The sequence below is a fragment of the Pongo abelii genome, chromosome 17, assembly GCF_028885655.2.
Source record: "Pongo abelii isolate AG06213 chromosome 17, NHGRI_mPonAbe1-v2.0_pri, whole genome shotgun sequence".
In the NCBI taxonomy this organism is placed as follows: domain Eukaryota; kingdom Metazoa; phylum Chordata; class Mammalia; order Primates; family Hominidae; genus Pongo; species Pongo abelii.
In genome coordinates, this window is record NC_072002.2 from 88,267,937 (window position 1) to 88,283,359 (window position 15,423).

The following is a 15,423-nucleotide window of genomic DNA, read 5'->3' on the forward strand; positions in this document are numbered from 1 at the left end:
AATGACTAATAATATATTTTTTCTTCTTCATGTTTTTAATGTATCAGAGGTTGCTGTCTAGAAATAGGGACCAAATATACATGATACCTTTCTTAGCTAATTGTCAGTGCATTACTAAACCACAAATCTTCCTGCAAGGCTCTCTAAATTCCTTTAAATCATGAAATTCTCTACATAATTAATAATACTAGATTGAATGGTTTGTAGTCAAGTAATTCCTAATTCTCATTCAAAAGAAAGAACATTTATCATTGCTCCTAAAGAATGGAATTGCTGTTTAGGCAAGTGTATAAGTGTCTTTCTTATTAGCAGTGGCATGTAATACATTTGCTTGACTATAGAAAATAAACAACAGTTTCCATTTATATTATGCTTAAAAGGCATAAAACCTACTCCCCAAAACGTTGTGAACTGTTTACTGTTTTAGAGATTCATTAACTCTTTCATGAAAATAAATTAGGATATTAAAGATCTCTTTATATGCATTTTGGCCTTAAAATAGCCTCTATTACTCTAAAAACTTTCAGGAACATTTCAACATGTGAATTATGTTTATTCCTCAGGGCACTCATTTCTTTGAGATTCAGGTTTATTTTCTTGACTCATTTTGGAAAGTCAATTTCAATCTGCTTCTTAAATTACAAATCAGAAAAGGATTGGTTTATTTTTAGCAGATATATTAACTCTCTCATAGTACTACTAATTATGCATACATTAGAATTATTCACCTTAACATCCAACATTAAAGAAACTGTCGTCAGTGAAGACAAACTCAGAAGAAGCAGCAATGAGTCCAGCAACAAAAGAATTGCTGGAATGACCCTCTCGATTTTCAAATCTGCAGATTATTCAAGAGCAAGATTTCCACCCAAATGCACTGTTAACATTTTAATTCACATACTGACAATCCAATTTCTGTACATTTTATAGTATTCATATTACATTAATTATTTAAAATGATCAATTTAATTTGTTGCCACTTCAAAGTCTACAATAACATCATTGGTACACTCCATTCCCAAGTGAGACTGTTACAGGAAAATTGTTTGTGGAATGCAGATATCAACTCTCTATTCCTCACATAACTGAATACATTTGGCAAGAATCTGATTCTGTATCCTCTACTAGTTCAAAATTTCCACCGATGACTGTGAGTTGCTACAGAATATTTCCTTATGTGTCTATCTGCTTCCACACATCTAAATCTTTAAAATTTTCACTGTTTTCATACTTTGTTCTCTTCAGCTCTTGCTTTCTGTCCTCACGGATTATCAAGGTTTTTTTTAACCTTCCAAATGGAAATATATCAGCTATTATTATCACGACATTCCCCCAAAATGCTTCATTTAAGCTTTATGTTATATATATAATCAATTAACAATTAGGGTGTGCCTATCCTGTGTTATTATTTGTAAGGGAGGTACTAAGATATTTGTTATCATTTAATATTTCAACATGTCAAGGTTACTGTTCAGAGGTAAGAACCATCTGTTGCTGCACAATGGACAAGCTCAAGCCAAGAGGAAGACACCAATGCACGCAGCACAGTTTCTATCCAGCCTGGCTCATAGTCTGTCTCTGTTCCCGAGCCCATATTACAGCAGTTGCCCAACTATTCGATCATCTCAATCCTTAGGTGATATTCTCAGTTGTAACAGTTATTTCCATCATTAGAAAAATAATAATTTTATGCGGAAATTATTGGTAAATGTATCAGTAAATACAAGCTCAACATCCTCAACTCCTAAACATCCTTCCACTTCTAAGTAATTGCGTAGTGCGTCTCTGCTTCCTACTTCCTTTATTTCTCTACTTAAAGTGCTCTCCATTCATCTGCAGTCCTCTGCTCCCTCTTTCTCTTGTACACATTTCTTTTGTCTCTTGCTTAGAACTTTCCCTTAAATGCATTTAAATCCCTGAGGTCAAAGGGTTCAGTGATGATCATCCTCAAAAGGCCAAACCCACCTCTGATTGGTAACTACAATTGGGATCATCAAAATCTAGTAGATGAGAACATATTCTTAGTTCCCTATTTTCTGCAAGATCCAGGTCAAACAATTCATCAAGTGCTGCTGAATTTACTTTTACAAACATTATCCTATTTCTTCCTTCGTTTTCAATGCTCCTCTCCATTTATCTCTCTGGTTCAGGATGCGCTATCATCTTCTCCTACATTATTTTAGCAGCCTCTTAGATTGGCCCCCTGTGTTGGCCCTGAAACCCTGCCTTTGCACACTCACATTGCAGTTAGAAACGTTACTCTTAAACATCATTCTCTTTCTTATAAGTCATCAATCATTGATCAGAGCCTGCAGGAGAATGTTCAACATGCCATATGATATGGTTTGGCTCTGTGTCCCCACCCAAATCTCATCTTGAATTGTAATAATCTCCACATGTCAAAGGCGGGACCAGGTGGAGATAATTGAGTCATGGGGGCAGTTTCCCCCATGCTTTTCCTGTGGTAGTGAGTAAGTTCTCACGAGATCTGATGGTTTATAGGGGGCTCTTCCCACTTCCCTCAACACTCATTCTCACTCCAGCTGCCCTGTAAGGAGGTGCCTTCCGCCATGATTGTAACCTGAGGCCTTCCCAACCACGGGGAACTGTGAATCAATTAAACATCTTTCCTTTATAAATTACCCAGTCTCAGGTATTTCTGTATGTCAGTGTGAGAACAGACTAATACACCACATGATCCATATCTGGTGGAAGACTTACTCTCGATTTCATTTCTAGAAACACTCTGCCAGAAATTTAAAACTGCAATGACACTAATTTTGAAAGTTCTTTTTTCTTCCACACTTACTTCATCCTGCCCTTCATGATTTTCCTTCAGTGTGATTTTTTTTTTTTTTTGAGATGCAGTTTCATTCTGTACCCCAGGCTGGAGTGCAGTGGTGCGATTTTGGCTCACTGCAACCTCCATCTCCCAGGTTCAAGGGATTCTCCTGCTGCAGCCTCTCGAGTAGCTGTGACTACAGGCGCGTGCCACCACACCTGGCTATTTTTTGTATCTTAAGTAGAGATGGGTTTTCACCACATTGGCCAGGCTGGTCTTGAATTCCTGACCTCAGGTGATCCACCCGCCTCAGCCTCCCAAAGTGCTGGGATTACAAGTGTGAGCCTCCACACCTGGCTGGAATTTTCATTAAACCCCAATTTCTGACCCACCAAACTCATTCCTCAACTAACTCTTCTCATTGATTTAATCATCAGCTCTGACACTGTATCCTTCAGAAAACTGGTGTTACTAGACCAGAGTAAAAAGCCACATCCCCAAAGAGGTAGCAACATGATCCCTGAAGGGTACTTCAATATTTGCTTTTACCATATTTAATGACAAACATCTAACATCTCTGACTCTAGTACTTGGCTGAAGGACCCACTTCCAAGTTAACTTTCTAACTAATGTGTCTAGTAGAGTCATGGTATGTAAAATTTCCATACTACAATTTGGTTTTGAAATATTGCAATGTAATCTATGCAATTGGCTTCTGAATATTTATTTAAAACTTCTAATCATTTTAACTTTTACCTATATACTGCTTGTTGAAGGTGATTATTTCCTAAATTACATGTAGCTGAAATTAATATTTCTATTGATACTTACCTTTGGTCTCTGAATTTGCCAATCAATTAAAAAACTTGGCACATATCTGATGAGCAGGGAATAGTTTAACAAAGAAGAGATTGAATTTGGATTGTTATTATCTGAAAATTAATGAATTAGTAAATGAAGAGAAAGTATAGCCAGGATGGTGAGATAATTTAAAAGACTGAAGACTTTCCAGGGTCCTGCTAGGTGAAGTGGTGAAATAAATGTATAAGCAAGAAAGAGCCAGTCAGGTAGGAGGACAAAAGAGGGAGATGGAAGTATGGAGAAGAATAAGGTTCGAGAATTCAGAATATCAGAATAGGAAACACAAAGACTGGGGAAGGATTTTTTTTTTTTTTTCATGTTGACAACAGACGACATATATGTCAATAAGACTCACATCAACATGACATAACCACCAGTGTCAACATGACTTATTTGCTTGTTCCAGGCAAAGTTTACCTGGAAAAGATAAGATTGGAAACGAACAAATAGCTCTATTGTTTGCTTCAGGAAATGTTTCCTGATCCATTTGTCAGAGACAATAGTTTTCCAACTTAGCCAAACCATTCTCTGATCAACACTTGGTTCAGGACCCTCGCTTGGCAGTTTTCACCAATCCGGAACAGTACAAAAATTTGCCAAATTCTAATTAGTTCCTTATTTCCTTGCCTTGACAGAGATGGCTTAAACTACTGATTTTTTTCCCCATCTTTAACACGGTAAAAACTGTCAAGGTGTTCTTTTCTCTAAAAGCAGTAAGTTCTAAAGTTGAGCTTTATTAACAGTTTTTGTAGTGATATTTTAGGGGAGTTCAACAATCTGGTGGGTTCTCCAATATCCACTCAAGACCGTCTTGCTTCCCTGGTCTAACATCTGAAACTTGTAAAGAGTAGGTTCCACTGAGAGGCCCTTTGAGCTTCTGCCTAAGGTCTCTGGCTGTGATGATGGGGTAAGTCAGGTATTGGTTCTAAGCTTTTTCTTGATTTCTCGAAAGCTAACTTTACTGTCTCCTAGGAATCCCTTGATTAACTGATCAGATTTGAAATTTGTAATTCTCAGTGGCAACCTGTCTGCTATATATCGAGCCTCACCATTATTTTGGAAACCTATAAAAGTGTTTTCATTAGGAAGAAGCAAGAACACATAAATTGATAAATCTGTTTCTTGATTTGACCCCGGGGTGGAGGAGTTCAGAAATTTCTCCTTACACTGGCATCCTTCTGACAAATTCTATTTCAGGCCAGTTATTAACATGTCATGTGAGCTTTTTCAGCATTGTTTTATTTTGTTGATGAGAGTCTGGCACTGCAAGAAATCTCCTTCCTAAACTTCTCTTTTGCCAGGAGTCACAGGCAGACTGGGATCCAAAGCACAAGACCAAAAGCAAAGCTTTCCAATGGACGTTGCTGAACTTATGAGTTTTTATCAGTGGACACCAAAGTTCATGCATCTTCTATCCCAGACCCTTGCTCTTGATACAGTGTACATATTTATACTGCAATTCCAGATGACAATCTGCCACGTTGGCTATTTTTTGAAAACAAGAAATGTTCATTCGAGAGGATACTTAGTACAGAAAGAAAATTAAATTCCCAACCTTCAATGGTCTTCAAAGCTAAAATCCTCTAAATCTCAATTCCTTCATAAACTTAAATCCCTTTAAGAACAAAGCAAGATCCTCAAGATTAGTTGTAAGCTCTGGTTCCATACTAAGCTGAGAGCCATTGTCAAATATTTTACAAATCCTCTACAAGTTAAACTGAAATACATGGAGTAATTTAAAATAATTCTAGGAGTACATAATACAGGGCTTACAAATCTACCTCAGTTTACTCGTACGCTGACAGAAACCTTCAATGCAACAAAAAGAAGAAATAAATGAAAAAGAGTGGGAACTTCCATGTAAAAGTGATCATTTTAAAAAAAGAATTACCAATGGGACTCGTGTGTTCATGTGATTTCCTTAAATGTATTTGTTGCCTTAGGCAAAGCTACTTAAAATTCCTGGACATCAGTTTTCTCGTTTGTAAAATGTATGTACTTTACAATGGTGTTGTGAGTGTTGGATATTAACAAATGTTTTCTTCCTTAGAGCAGTGCTATATAAAGAGTAAAACCCTCAATAAATATTCACTGCTTTTTCTACCACTACTACATCCTCTATGAAATCTTCATTGAAGATTACATTTCTTCATGATGCTTTTTAGAAGTAGATTATTTTTGCATAAATCCAGAGAAAGGCACATGTTTTCATTTTTTTGTATGCAGAGTAGAAATACTGATACCTTGAACGTAGATAAGCCATTCAAACTGGGGTGTGGTGGGGAACTCAGAGACATCATTCTTCCTGGATTTTTCTGCTTTATTTTCCTTCTTTAATTTTCTCTTCCTGGTTTCATTCATTTTGTGCTTATCTAGTTCTCCTCTTACCAAGAGAACAAATAAACTCATTCTCCTCTCAGGCTTCTTGTCTTCTCTTCCATCTCTACTCTTCTCCACTGTTATATTTAGAAATATCCTTCAGGAAGGAATTTAACTATGTCATTGTATTCTAAATCTTTATGAAGTTGGAAGCACACAGGCTCCACACTTCACAGTGACTAGCCTTGACTAAGTTACTTAACTGAAAATACAGTAATAATAAATACCATGTAGAACTGACATGAGAACTAATGGTGACATGTGTAATACTAGACAAATGTGCCCAACAAATGGTAGTTCTGGAACTAGTTTTTTTCTTAAGGTTGACCCTAACTTTGCAAATAAATGTTTATCATAATCTCTACTTGAATATCTATTTAGAATTTCAAACACTACACTAATACCTGTTACAAAGTCCATTCCTTTTGCTTTAGTTCTTAAAGAAATGCATCAAGATATTAGGCATATTTAAGTTCAAGGGCTGGAAATAATTGTATGGTTTTTTGCCCCTGCCTTCAATCAATTGCCGGACATTGCTGACTCAAACAAACAAACAAACAACAACAACAACAAAAAAACGCAGTGACACTTTATTCTAGTGTCACTATTCTAATTCTTATGCCTTATTATTTTTTACCTACATTATTTTATTCTACACAGAGCTGCCATATGCATCTCCCAGTAGCGCTTTTCTCATAATATTAACACTCCCTGCTCAATACTCATAAGGAATCCTTATTGCCTACAGAATAAAGTCTATTTTTTTTTTGCTATTGCTGATGTGCTGATGGTACACATCCTACTGCAGTTTAAAAACTTTTTGTCACACTTCAAGATCTCTCCAATTGTAACATCTCCCATTTATTTCGCATAGAACAAACGTTTCAGAACTGTGACAATATACAATATATATGTATTGTATATGCCTGTCATCTGTTCAGTTTGATAGTTCTGTTATAACAGCATGTATAGACAACTGCATAGATACTGTAACGGGGTGGGGGGGGTGGATATGCTTCCTTACCAAACAAGTTTATTTGCTCCTGCTATCATCTATCCACTGAGTACAGATACCAGTGTTAATTCCCTCCTGCTGAAGGCATTTGTATTTTCAGTCTCTGACATGAAAATTTATTGGTGGCAAACATTTCCTTTATATAAGTTATTTTTGTTCATCATAATTCAATAGTTGTTTAATGCCTACATGCTTAAATTTAGAATGGTCACAAAATCTACCAATGATTTAAATATAAAAGGTGATCATTTGTATTAATCTTTACGTACATCTATTAACAAAAATATCATACAAGCAGAAGCATCAGATTGGAAACAACTATTAAAAAGATGAATAAAACAAGTGGATTAAATTGGTCAAAGCAGGCTTGAGTAAAAGTGTATGCTAGAACTAGAAAACCAATCATAATAAATGAAGCACCAAACAAATCCTTTCAGGATAAATTCTAAAGGATAGTTTTTTATATTGAGCATATCAAAATACAAATATTTATGGTGGTTCTATTCATGTTCAGTATGAAAACTCTCCTTTTTTCTGAATATGGACAACACCTCATATTACCTTCTCTATCATGTGCTAAGAAAGTAAACTTATCTTTTTGAAGTAAAATTTGCCCTTATTTCCACAGAAGAAATAACCACTAACTGTATGTCTGAAAATAGCATATTTGAAAAGGTTCAGGAAAATCCTTTCCTGCTATCAAAAACTAGATTTATAAGCCATATCTAGCAGGTTAACTAGAAGTTAAAAGGATATTAAATTTACCTGTATCATACCCTAGAACCTTTGATATAGGAAAGTCATAAAAAGACAAGAATGAGAGAGAGAGAGAGAATGTGCCAGAATTTATTTAATTTATTTTAAGCTGAACTTATTTCTATTTTTAGATTACCTAGAATGTCAGGGTAAGTGCTCACGTATGAGTGGGGCAACTGAGTTGGGTAAATAAAATAAAGGCTAAAACTTAAAAAGGCAGTATGTATAGAAAAGTGTGTCACAATATGATCAGATTCTAGAAATGAAATCAGCTGGGTAATATTGGTTTCTTCAGTCCTTGAGGTTACCAGAGGTTTTATAAATAGCTTCTGTCTCTAAAGTTGACACAAAATTCTCTACGCTTTTTAAACAAACACTTTTACTCAAGCCACAGAATGAAATTTCAGTAAGTGCTGAACTTCATTATTTTGAGATCCCTTAAGAGTTTTATGGCTTCCTCGTATCATCCCCTCATGCAATGTCTCCACAATCTGTTGCTCACTAAAAAAAATATATATTTTTCACAAATACTTGCTTGAATTTTATATAAAATCACTGAATAAGCTACACACCTACTTGTATAGTTTCCACTTCCCTGTCATGAAGAAAATAGGCTTATTTACTCTATTAGCAAAATCAACAGAGCAGTGATGTGCTTCCAGAATATGTGTCGGGCTCAGTGAATTTCATCTGTATCCACTTGGTGTTTGTTATGGTGAGAGAGAGTTGAAAACAGTGGAGGCTGTAAGTACTTTTAATTTCACATGTGGCCTAATGAAGCACGTTAATCAAACTCCACCAAATAAAATATATCTCACGAACCTGTATGGAGGTTTAAAAAATGCTTAGGGGTAAACTGCAAAATGGTCTTTAAAATTAAAGCTTTGTTTATGGTAACAATTATAAAGTATATTGACAGTTTATTGATACATTTTCAATTAAAGATTCACATTTCAAAATTTGGAGCAATTTTACTGATTTGGCAAGGCTTCTATAATAAAAGTGACATTTTGGTGATTGGGTAATATATATTTAATTTTTCTAATGAACAATAATTATATTGATAATTGCCATACAATATTTACCCTAATGAAAATTGCTAAAAAGACACAGTGAGAGACAGAGAGAGTATGTGTCAGGATTTATTTTCAGCTTAATTTACTTCTATTTTTAAATTACCTAGAACATTAGGGTTTTATCTGCTTTGTTATTTTTTATTTTATTTTATTTTATTTTATTTTTTCGAGACAGAGTCTTGCTCTGTCGCCCAGGCTGGAGTGCAGTGGCGCGGTCTCCGCTCACTGCAAGCTCCGCCTCCTGGGTTCATGCCATTCTCCTGCCTCAGCCTCCCGGGTAGCTGGGACTACAAGCGCCCGCCACCACGCCCGGCTAATTTTTTGTACTTTTAGTAGAGACAGGGTTTCACCGTGTTAGCCAGGATGGTCTCGATCTCCTGACCTCGTGATCCGCCCGCCTAGGCGTCCCAAAGTGCTGGGATTACAGGCGTGAGCCACCGCAACCGACCGCTTTATTATCTTTATTTGGTCTTTGCAGTTCAATCTTTCTGATTCCTTGAAACAAGTGCGTCTGGCTGAGTAATCAGATATACTCTTGTTCCAAACAAAAAGCATCCTAATTGATCAGTTTATTCATTCGTTCGTTTATTGGATATTGAACACCAACTATGTGTCATTACTTTGACAGAAGCTGATAATACAAAGCTAAAATTAAATGCACTCTAGGCTTTCTATTGCGCATGTTCTAATAGGGAAGGACAATTAAGTTACAGTGAATAACAACGTAGTACACTGGGTAGTATAATATATAACTGGCCAGAATGATGAGAATTAGAGACAAAAGTGCGTGAATTTATTGTATTTATCAAGTTCGTCCTTGATAAGATAAACTTATGATTCTTCATGTAAAAAGACACGTATTTAAATAGTGAAGGAGCGAAATTGTTGACATACATTTTAAAATGTGAAAAGTTAAAACCAACTCAAAACATTTTGAGTTTGTATAAGTATGGAACTAATGGGGCAATTAAGGGCCAAAAATATCAAAAGAGCAATTATCAAATAACCATCACATTTACTTTTTAAAAGCTTAATTAAATACAAGTAGAAGAAATGTCCTCAAACGATGTAATTTCTTAATAAATCCAATAAAATGCCATATATTTCCTTTTTTAAAAAATGTTTTAACGGTCCTACTCCTTAGTTTTTAAATAAGTTGACTTGTTTTCCAAGGTATTAACTATAGACTCTTAGCTTCTGGGTTAGTGGATAAAAAATTGATTTTTATTTGTAAAAGTTAATTTCAAGTCAGTCTATTTGGCAAGAAATGAGAAATAATGACAGGTGTCCATAAGCTACTTAACCATATCTAGAAAAACGTTTGACTTTTTTGTTCGATAGCACTGTTGGTGGTGGTGGTGGTGGTGGTAATTTTGGAAGGAAGGAAATGTAATTACAATTTAAAGAGAGAGGATGAGTGGTATTTTTGATTTAACCAGTCTGAATTTTATTATCTGTTCAGAATTTCTTGCTACAAAACTTAACATTTAAGATATTGACCGGGCGCAGTGGCTCATGCCTGTAATCCCAGCACTTTGGGAGGCCGAGAGGGGAGGATCACGAGGTCAGGAGATCGAGACCACCCTGGCTAATACGGTGAAACCCCATCTCTACCAACAATACAAAAAAAAAAAAGATATCAATATATTAGTAACATTATATTAACAGCATGAGTAACATAGTCTATATATCACATTAAGTTTAACTAATGTCAAATTTGACCCATGGAAACAACAATTAAGGACATTATAATTATAAGCTATCTTACATTTCTCCTAACGTATTTATCAACAAGGTAAAAGTGATCTAGTTGTAGACTGGTAAAAATCAAACCCAAGCCCCAGAAGAAATCTCATAAATTATTTTTCTGAGAAACTTAAATTTATACAATATTTCAAAAAAATTTAAATAGCTTTTCTAATAAGGTGAAACATGAAATTATGCCCAGAAAGCCGATAAACGTAGGCAGTTTAAAAAGTACAGTGGCCCATCATTGAGAGTGGTCCTTGAATCAGTTCAAAAAAGAGGCAAAATGTCTGTGAAGATGCTTTAATTTTATTTGAGTGTTTAATGAGACATATGCTCTCAAGGTATGTCACTGAGATCCTGTCAGAAATGGGCTAGAATTGACCATATCCAAGATAGCTGATTTTGGCTACAAAGATAGGATCTGATTGGCAATCAATGTGTGCTTCCAGAGACTAATTTAGCAAATTAATTTCTTGAAATGACAGCAATGTGGAATCTAATTTATTATACCAAACAGTACGATTTAAGGTAGAAAACAACAATATTCAACACACTTATTTCCAACATGTGTTTTTAAAATAACAACTGGCCGGGTGCTGTGGCTCACACCTGTAATCCTAGCACTTTGGGAGGCCAAGGCGGGCGGATCACCTGAGGTCAGGAGTTCGAGACCAGCCTGACCAACATGGAGAAACCCTGTCTCTACTAAAATTACAAAATTATCTGGGTGCAGTGGCGCATGACTGTAATCCCAGCTACTCGAGAGGCTGAGGCAGGAGAATTGCTTGAACCTGGGAGGCAGAGTTTGCTGTGAGCCAAGATCGCACCACTGCACTCCAGCCTGGGCAACAAGAGTGAAACTCCCTCTTAAAATAAAATAAAATAAAATAAATAAAAATAAATATATAAATAAAATAACAACCATTAGGTACTCTATTTTATATTTTACTCTTACTATTTGATACTTCTATTATTTTTGTTTCCTTATTTTTAAAATCTACTTACACTTAGCATCTTTGCTTATTCTTCCTATTTGCATGTCAGTCTTTTATCAAGATCATGTTTGCTCATCTGAAATAATTTTTATATTTATTTATCATAAGTCTATGATGATAAACTCCATCAGATTTGTTTTGTTTTGTTTTGTTCTTGGGTCTCACTCTGTCGCCCAGGCTGGAGTGTAGTGGCAGGATCTTGGCTCACTGCAACCTTCACCTCCTGTTCTCAAGCGATTCTCATGCCTCAGCCTCCTGAGTAGCTGAGATTACTGGCATCCGCTGCCATGCCCGGCTAATTTTTGTATTTTTAGTGGAGACGAGGTCTTGCTGTGTTGCCTAGGTTCATCTCAAACTCCTGAGCTTTAGTGATCTCTCTGCCTCGGCCACCCAAAGTGCTGGGATTACAGATGTGAGCCACCATGCTCTGCCAGATTTTTTTTTTTACATAAAAACTTTTATTTTGTCTTTTTTTGTTTTTTACATAAAAACTTTTATTTTGTCTTTTTTGATAGAATACAGTTTCACTCTGGACATTTATCCTCAGTACATTGAGGATCATATCGCACTGTCTTGGCTTCCACTGTTGCTATTGAAAACCAGCCTGTAAGTCTAACTGCATTTTTTATTTCAATATAGATACTGGGCTCTGTGCTCTTCAGTGGCTTTGGACATTTCTGTTTGTCTTAGATGTTTAACAGTTTCACTGTGATTTGTACAAATGTGGATTTCTTTATATTTAATCTGTTGGGGCTCCTTGGCATTAACAAATTTGAGCTTTTGTGTCTTTGAACAATTCCAAATTTTTAACCATTATAGCAGCAAGTATTTCCTCTTCCCCATTTTCTCGACTGTATCAGTATGAAACACTGGTTAAATCTATATTTAGACTTTCTGCTTTTTTATATTTATCTTTTAATGTTTCATTCAAAGTTTCTTCTCTTTATCTCTGTATTGCATTAAGGAAAATTACTTTACTTATATTTCTGTTCTATTCCTAATGCATATAACATTTGGATAATAAGAGTGCATCCTGGATAGATATTTAAAATGAAAGTGATGGAAATAAGTTCATTAGCTGCCATGGCATCGTGGCTTGCCAATTACTTCTCCTTCTTCAGTTTTGACCAGTTCTTTGTAATTTCTTTAAGATATATATTTTACATATTATTATATTTCATAAAATATTGAAATAATCAAAATTACCTAAACGAAGTTATGACTGGATCATGATCTTTGTACAATCTCAGTTTTTCACTCTTAAGAAAGGGGCCATGATGCTTTTCCTATATTGCCTGTTTGTTACATTTTCCACTCGGTGGCCAGAGGCATTATTATGGCAAGAGTGTCAAGAAGTAGCGGATCTATCCCGATGTCCTGGATTTGAACATAATAATTATGAGTTTCCATCATATCTGCTTACTGTTTGAAACATTTATGAGTGCATTTAACTCATGCAACAAAAAGTTGACTCTTGAAGTTTAAATAAACATTGGTTTTCTCACATAATCAGTCTAAAGATACGTTTTTCAGGAACAATAAGGTGTCTCCTCCTCAATGTCCTTATGGCCCCAGGCCCCTTCTATCATTTTGCTTTGCTGTTCTTAATATATGAATTTAATGATTATGTGGCCATTGTAAGATATTTGCAATGTCCGCTGTCCCATATATACAGCACAGACAGGCATAGATAAAAGAGAAACAAGCAGTAGGTAAAGTAAATATAAACGACAATTTATTCGACATTACTTTGTTGTTGGTGAAACAGACCTGTGTATAAAGGATTATTACTTTCTTTTTAATGTTATTCAGCACTAGGATTCTTTATTTACAAATGCATATATAGAAAAAGAAAAAATGTATTTAAACACCTTACTAAAAGGTTTAGATGCTGAGAATTAATTCTCAAACAAAATGATGTAAGTGCATTTTATTCCCATTTTTCCCTTTGCAGAAGCCACATGAAGTGATGTCTAAGTTCTGTTATTTGAGTGTGTAAAAGGATTTAGTAATGTCTGAAGAATGAGGAGAAAATAATTTATTGCACAATTGCAATTATGAGCATGCTCAGGAAAATACATAAGAAGTCCTTTTTTTTCAAGTCTTTCAAGTCTTTCTTATTAATGTTAAAACTATTTTCAGTGTGTTCTTCACATGGATTTAAAACCTACTGTTCAGATTAACAAAATAATACAACTCACCCTTATTAAGGTATTGTCATGACTACAGGTTTGCAATCATCTTATGCACTTTGTCTTACAGAGAGAAGGATGATGTAAGGTTTCTTTTTAAGAATAGACCTCAGCTGTTGAAATGAATAAATATAACTGCAAAAGATGAACATTTGCACAGCCTGTCTCAATCATGAATTGGATGTCACAGATACAATGTTCAGTCCAGAGGCACATGAGGTTCTTTTTAAAAAATAAGCACTTTTCTACATGACAGCCAAGTACACAGTAACTTTGTAGTCATTTCCAATCTCCTTAAAATCAGGGAATATACATTTTGAGAATTTTGTGGCATGCTTTTAATATGGTTTACTATTTTAAATAGTACATCAGTATTTTCTTAAATGATAACACCTATCTCAATTGGTTTCTGCTTCCCTATGTGCCCATCAAAGAGTATCTTTACAAAGATGAAACTATTTCTTTTATTGTGACATACATGACTTTAGCATAATTAAAGCATCTCCCAAGAAATATTTCAGGCATGGGATATTTTTCCTGAGGTCAGCAATATACAAATCTACATGAGTAATTTATATGTTATGTACTATCTATATTTTTTATCAGATATGATGGAAATACATTGTTTCTAAGGTTTCAAGTACCACACCTACTGTTCATGTTGTCGACATTACTAGTGCTGCTTATGTGATTCTTAATAATAATAGCTGCAAAATTACTGCTTGGTGAAGTATTAAAAAGTCATATAGCTTAAAGTAAATATTGAAACCTAAATGTTTTTCTGTGTATCGTGTAACTCACTTCACACACCATACCACAGGAAAACATTCCATGCTTGGCCAGCAATGCCTTACAAACCCAAGAATCTGAGCAAAATTCATTTATTATGTAAAAGATCGTGTGCTTTTTCCTGAAATACGTATGATCATGCTAATTTGCACAAGGTTTCTTCAAGTAATTAAGCTTGTTAATTTTAACAATCTTTGGGATTGTTCAGGAACTCTCTATCTACACCAGCAATGGAACAGTTATTATTATCGTACATATCCGAATGAATATTCAGCTGGCAGCGTATTTTATTCATAGGATGCTTAATTATGAGTTTCGATTTTGAATATGTGGCCCTTGAAAGAAACAGTCAGAATCAGTGGGACTTGCAGCAAATGTTGAACCCACCATGCCAGAGACAAGTGGCAGCTCCACAAGCGGGGGTGTTGCATCCTCTACCCTTTGCATGTGCAATCTGGACCAAGGTTAGAAAGCTAATTAAAATCTCTCCTGGGGCCACGCAGCAGAGGAAAATGGAGGTATAACTAGAGAAAAGAGAAAAATGGCAAAATTTTAAGAAAAGATAAAAATTTCCATCCCTGTGTGTCACACAACAACAGGCAGAAGGAAAGGAAATATGCTTGTTACCAACATTCACTGAAAATGATAAGATGATGTTAACAGCCAAGATGCAATGAACAATAAACACAGTCCCCAGAACAAACACAGATGTGTCCTATAATTTCCTGTCAGGTTGATGGACATAGGAGATAGAAGTGCATTAAGTGATTGTAGGGAAAGAAGTCTTGACTCTCAATATGAGGAAAAGACAGAAGGGAAAACTGGGCCT

The 15,423-nt window shown here is 35.3% G+C and overlaps 1 long non-coding RNA gene across 1 annotated transcript in view; it reads left to right on the top strand.

Annotated features, from left to right (window-relative positions):
* LOC129051631 (uncharacterized) overlaps nucleotides 1–15,423 on the top strand; it is a 75,596-nt gene that overhangs the window by 26,625 nt on the left and 33,548 nt on the right. Inside the window, exon 4 of the long non-coding RNA XR_008516027.2 lies at nucleotides 12,129–12,219. This is a non-coding gene — a long non-coding RNA (uncharacterized LOC129051631). The remainder of the gene's footprint in view (nucleotides 1–12,128; nucleotides 12,220–15,423) is intronic.